This window comes from Salvelinus namaycush, chromosome 3 (genome assembly GCF_016432855.1).
Source record: "Salvelinus namaycush isolate Seneca chromosome 3, SaNama_1.0, whole genome shotgun sequence".
In the NCBI taxonomy this organism is placed as follows: Eukaryota; Metazoa; Chordata; class Actinopteri; order Salmoniformes; family Salmonidae; genus Salvelinus; species Salvelinus namaycush.
The window spans coordinates 84,789,717-84,796,348 of NC_052309.1; positions in this window are offsets into that span (position 1 = coordinate 84,789,717).

A 6,632-nucleotide genomic window follows, 5' to 3' on the forward strand; every position below is an offset into this window, starting at 1 on the left:
AATAATAGATATCTCTAAATCCCCAGAACATCACTACACATCAATACTGGGACAAGGCCATTTGCACACCCTGAGCTTTTACAACAATGCATAAACATACAGTTGTGCAGTATAAAGGACTTGCATTAGGTAATTGATAAACAGTTCAATATTTACAAAAACATTTATGATATGTAACTATTTGTCATTTTAAAGTGTTTTTCCATGGTTGCAAAGGCAAGGGACCCAAATGCCACTGCAATTCAAGAGTGACCCAAGTATAAATAAAACGCTGGGTTTGATCTTGAATAATCAAACAGATTAGGTTTCCTCACCATTTAGTGTACACCTGGAAAGCTAATTATCATTCCTGTAAAGCACTGCTCAGCACAAGGACCTGATTAATCAATCCATCTACAATATTTGTTTTATATTTGTTTATAAAATTGGTCAGAGAGGATATACCAAGTTAGTTGAGTTTATCTCTGCCCAAACCCTGACACATCTACTACTGTAAGTGTAACAGTGGTATTTCAGCAGCAATAGCTTCAGAGGAACTGGGCTGGAGAGGGGATGGATCAGGCCCAACCCATTTGTACAGTATTTGGCAGTGTGCTGGACACCTCTGACTGATTCAGGTCAGGTCAGGGTTACGACTCATTTGTGGCACAAAAACGAGGAGCTAGTTTTGAACGGGGACCGGTTTGTCGGGTTGAAGCGAGCATATTGGAGTAAGGGCACGGTTCCCTTACTCCAACTCGCTTCAACCGGACAAACCTACTGTATGCGTTGCTCATTTCACCCCGGAGGACTTCCATGGCTTAATATAACCAGTGGAAGGCAGCACACAGAATGATACTGTCACATCTGCTCCTGCTACACCCCCTAGTGGACATCCGGTGTCTCCTTGACCTGCAGCCATTTCCCCAGTTCTCTCCCTCTCCCTCTTCTTCTCTCTCTGTGTGTGTAATTGTGTGGTTGGAGACAGGTGTGCTGGAGTCAGAGCAGTTCCCCACCAGCTGCAACCCGTTCCATAATCAAGACCTCTACAAATACTCAGTCCTGCCACTTCCACTCTGCCAGATTGTAGTCTCTGTTCAGTCGGTCATGCTTCTAGCTATTTGTTGTTATTTAAGATCCTGTATCCTGCTGTGCCTATTTCCTTGCCTGACGCTGTTTCTCCTCTCACTGCAGTTTTGCAACTCTGACTCCTGTTCCACATCTCACCACCCTGCAACCCTGTTCTGGATTCAACTCATCAATTCCTTTGATTCCCCTCTAGACTTGTTTACCCTGTCCCAACCCAGCTCACTCCAACCTCAGCCTCCACATCTGGTTTCCTACAACTCATCCAAGCTTCCCTGGATCTGCACTTCATCTCTCCCTGTGTTACAAACAATATCTTGTTTCATTCATCCCTGTTTCCTGGTCTGCGTCTGCTCTTGGGTTCCCCTGTGCTGCTCCACTTAACAGATACTCTGACTGAAACCAGGTGCTGTGCATGAATGTGAAACCTTTTTCAAACATTTCATACCGCAAGTGATACACCTACTCATTCAAGGGTTTTATTTTTTAAATATTTTCTACATTGTAGAATAATAGTGAAGACATCAACTATGAAATAACACATGGAATCATGTAGTAACCAAAAAAAGTGTTAAACAAATCAAAATATATTTTAGATTCTTCAAAGAAGCCACCCTTTGCCTTGATGAAAGCTTTGCAAACTCTTCGCATTCTCTCAACCAGCTTCATGAGGAATGCTTTTCCAACACTTGAAGGAGTTTCTACATATGCTGAGCACTTGTTGGCTGCTTTTCCTTCCCTCTGCGGTCCAACTCATCCCAAACTATTTTAATTGGGTTGAGGTCGGCTGATTGTGGAGGCCAGGTCATCTAATGCAGCACTCCATCACTTTCCTTTGTCAAATAGCTCTTACACAGCCTGGAGGTGTGTTGTGTCATTGTCCTGTTGAAAAACAAATGCTAGTCCCACTGAGCAAACCAGATGGGATGGTGTATCTCTGCAGAATGCTGTGGTAGCCATGCTGTTCAATGTGCCTTGAATTCTAAATAAGTGTGTGTCACCAGCAAAGCACCCCACACCATCACACCTCCTCCTCCATGCTTCATGGAGGGAACAACACATAATCTGTTCACCTACTCTTAGTCTCACAAAGACAAGATGGTTGGAACCAAAAATCTCATTTGGACTCAGACAATAGGACAGATTCCACCGGTCTAATGTCCATTGCTCGTGTTTCTTGGCCCAAGCAAGTTTCTTCTTCTTACTGGTGTCCTTTAGTAGTGGTTTATTTGCAGCAATTTGACCATGAAGGCCTGATTCAAGCAGTCTCTGAACAGTTGATGTTGAGATGTGTATTTTACTTGAACTTTACTTGAATTTATTTGGCCAACAGTCTGAGGTGCAGTTAATTCTAATGAACTTATGCTCTGCAGCAGAGGTAACTCTGGGTCTTCCTTTCCTGTGGCGGTCCTCATGAGAGCCAGTTTCATCATAGCGCTTGATGGTTTTTGCGACTGCACTTGGAAGAAACTTTATAAATTCTTAATTTTCCGGATTGACTGACCTTCATGGCTTAAAGTAATGATGGACTGTGGTTTCGCTTTGCTTATTTGAGCTGTTCTTGCCATAATATGGACTTGGTCTTTTACCAAATAGGGCTATCTTCTGTATACCATCCCTACCTTGTCACAACACAACTGATTGGCTCAAACGCATTAAGGAAAGAAATTCAACAGATTAACTTTTAACAAGGCACACCTGTTAATTGAAATGCATTCAAGGTGACTACCTCATGTGTTACGAATCCCGCCGAGGATGGTGCCTCTTCCCGTTCGGGCGGCGCTCGGCGGTTGTCGTCTCCGGTCTACTAGCTGCCACCGATCCCCTTTTCTGTTTTCATTTAGGTTTGTCTAATTGGTATCACCTGTTTTGTGTTTAGGGTAGGGGGTTATTTAAACCCAGTTGGCCCGCCGACTTTTGTGCGGGCTTGTTATTCTGTTTGTTGTGGTGGTGTTTTTGTATAGTGGATTCGGTCCTGATTTATGTTGGACAGTAATTTTGACGCGCCCGTTGTTGTGTGGCGTAGCCACTTCAGAGATTATTTCTGGGTGAAATAATAAATTTCCACTTGCTCATTATTACCCTGCTCTCTGCACCTGACTCCTTCATTTTCACCATCGGAATTGTGACAGAAGCCCGCACCATCCCATGGAGTCAGCAGAAGCAGCAACCACCCCTCTTCCATCGATGGAGGAGCGTGTCTTCCATCACACCGCCGTTCTCCATCGGATTGGGTCGGCGATGGACATGATGATGGAGTTGGGAGGGGCTGCATCTAGGGGGGCCGGAGGAGGTGGCTTCTCTTGCACCTATTGTGGCCGAAGAGACACACTTCGGACCGGTGCTGGAGGAGTGCCTCTGGGAGTAGATGAGATTCTCAGGGACTTGCACGGGCAGGGTGTGGTAGTGTATATTGATGACATCTTGATCTATTCTGCCACACGCGCCGCGCATGTCTCCCTGGTGCGCAGGGTCCTTGGGCGGCTGCTGGAGCATGACCTATACGTCAAGGCTGAGAAATGTGTGTTCTCCAAACAAGCCGTTTCCTTCCTGGGTTATCGCATTTCCACCTCAGGGGTGGTGATGGAGAGTGACCGCGTTAACGCCGTGCGTAATTGGCCGACTCCGACCACGGTAAAGGAGGTGCAGCGGTTTTTAGGGTTTGCCAATTACTACCGGAGGTTTATCCTGGGTTTTGGCCAAGTGGCGGCACCCATTACCTCACTGCTGAAGGGGGGGCCGGTGCGTCTACGGTGGTCGGCCGAGCCAGAGGGAGCCTTCAACCAGTTGAAGGCACGGTTTACTGAGGCTCCCGTGTTGGCGCATCCGGACCCTTCATTAGCGTTCATAGTGGAGGTGGATGCGTCCGAGGCTGGTGTTGGAGCCGTGCTATCACAGCGCTCGGGCACGCCACCGAAGCTCCGTCCCTGTGCTTTCTTTTCTAAGAAGCTGGGTCCGGCGGAGCGGAACTATGATGTGGGGGACCGGGAGTTACTAGCTATGGTAAAAGCCCTGAAGGTGTGGAGACACTGGCTTGAGGGGGCTAAATACCCTTTCCTCATCTGGACTGACCACCGCAATCTGGAGTATATCCGAGAGGCGAGGAGACTGAATCCGCGTCAGGCTAGGTGGGCCATGTTCTTTACTCGCTTTAGATTCACGATCTCTTACCGACCAGGTTCCCTCAACACTAAGGCCGACGCACTGTCTCGTCTCTATGACACGGATGACCGGCCCATCGATCCGACTCCCATCCTTCCCGCCTCTTGTCTGGTGGCCCCGGTGGTATGGGAGGTGGACGCGGACATCGAGCGGGCGTTGAGGGTAGAACCTGTGCCGTCCCAGTGTCCGACTGGCCTTAGGTACGTACCGCTTGGTGTTCGTGATCGATTGATTTGGTGGGCTCACACACTACCTTCTTCGGGTCATCCGGGGATTGAGAGGACAGTGCGGGGTCTTAGGGGGAAATACTGGTGGCCCACCTTGGCTAAGGACGTGAGACTCTATGTCTCCTCCTGCTCGGTATGCGCTCAGAGTAAGGCTCCTAGGCACCTACCGAGAGGGAAATTACAACCCCTCCCGGTTCCACAACGGCCATGGTCTCATCTCTCGGTAGATTTTCTGACTGATCTTCCTCCATCTTAGGGGAACACTACCGTTCTGGTCGTTGTGGATCGGTTCTCTAAGTCCTGTCGTCTCCTCCCATTGCCTGGTCTCCCTACGGCCCTACAGACTGCGGAGGCTCTATTTACCCACATCTTCCGGCATTACGGGGTGCCGGAGGACATCGTATCTGATCGAGGTCCCCAGTTCACGTCCCGGGTGTGGAGGGCGTTTATGGAGCGTCTGGGGGTCTCGGTCAGCCTCACCTCTGGGTATCACCCCGAAAGTAATGGGCAGGTGGAAAGAGTGAACCAGGAAGTGGGTAGGTTTCTGAGGTCGTATTGCCAGGACCGGCCAGGAGAGTGGGCAAGGTACGTCCCGTGGGCGGAGTTGGCCCAGAACTCACTCCGCCACTCATCAACGAACATGTCGCCCTTCGAATGTGTACTGGGGTACCAGCCGGTCCTGGCTCCGTGGCATCAGAGCCAGACCGACGCTCCTGCGGTGGAGGAGTGGGTACAGCGCTCTAGAGAGACCTGGCGGGCAGTCCAGGACTCTCTCAGGCAGGCCAGTGAACGGCAGAAGAGGAGCACTGACCGCCACCGCAGTGAGGCCCCTGTGTTCGCACCAGGGGACAGGGTCTGGCTCTCGGCCCGAAACCTGCCCCTCCGCCTGCCCTGCCGGAAGCTGGGGCCGCAGTGTGTGGGGCCATTTAAAGTCCTGAGGAGGATAAACGAGGTGTGTTATAGGTTACAACTTCCCTCTTACTATCGTATTAACCCCTCGTTTCATGTGTCTCTCCTCAGGCCGGTGGTAGCTGGTCCCCTTCAGGAAAATGAGGTGCTGGAGGTCCCTCCGCCCCCCTTGACATCGAGGGGTCCCCGGCGTACGTGGTACGAACTATCCTGGACTCGAGACGCCGGGTGAGGGGCCTGCAGTACCTCGTGGACTGGGAGGGGTACGGTCCGGAGGAGAGATGCTGGGTACCGGTGGGGGACATTTTGGATCCGTCCCTCTTGAGGGACTTTCACCGCCTCCATCTGGATCGCCCTGCTCCTCGCCCTCCGGGTCGTCCTCGAGGCCGGGGTCGGCGCGCTGCGGGAGCCGCGCGTCGGGAGGGGGGTACTGTTACGAATCCCGCCGAGGATGGTGCCTCTTCCCGTTCGGGCGGCGCTCGGCGGTCGTCGTCTCCGGTCTACTAGCTGCCACCGATCCCCTTTTCTGTTTTCATTTAGGTTTGTCTAATTGGTATCACCTGTTTTGTGTTTAGGGTAGGGGGTTATTTAAACCCAGTTGGCCCGCCGACTTTTGTGCGGGCTTGTTATTCTGTTTGTTGTGGTGGTGTTTTTTTGTATAGTGGATTCGGTCCTAATTTATGTTGGACAGTAATTTTGACGCGCCCGTTGTTGTGTGGCGTAGCCACTTCAGAGATTATTTCTGGGTGAAATAATAAATTTCCACTTGCTCATTATTACCCTGCTCTCTGCACCTGACTCCTTCATTTTCACCATCGGAATTGTGACATCATGAAGCTGGTTGACAGAATGCCAAGAGCGTGCAAAGCTGTCATCAAGGCAAAGGGTGGCTACTTTGAACAATTGCAAATATAAAATATATTTTGATTTGTTTAAATATTTTGTTTACTACATGATTCCATATGTGTTATTTCATAGTTTTGATGTCTTCACTAGTATTCTACAATGTAGAAAATAGTCAAAATTAAGAAAAACCCTTGAATGAGTGTGTCCAAACTTTTAACTGGTACTGTACATACACATCCACAAGTTCTAATTGTCTCAGACCACGGTCTTGGTCAAACAATATTTTGCAAAACACTCACCCTTAAATAATTTGCTGATTCTGAATGGATCCTGCAGTAAATGTTCACACTAAACAGTTAAGCTATAGGTTACTGTTAGTTCACAACCAGCTGTCAAAACAAGCTGCTTTATGAACCACTAGTG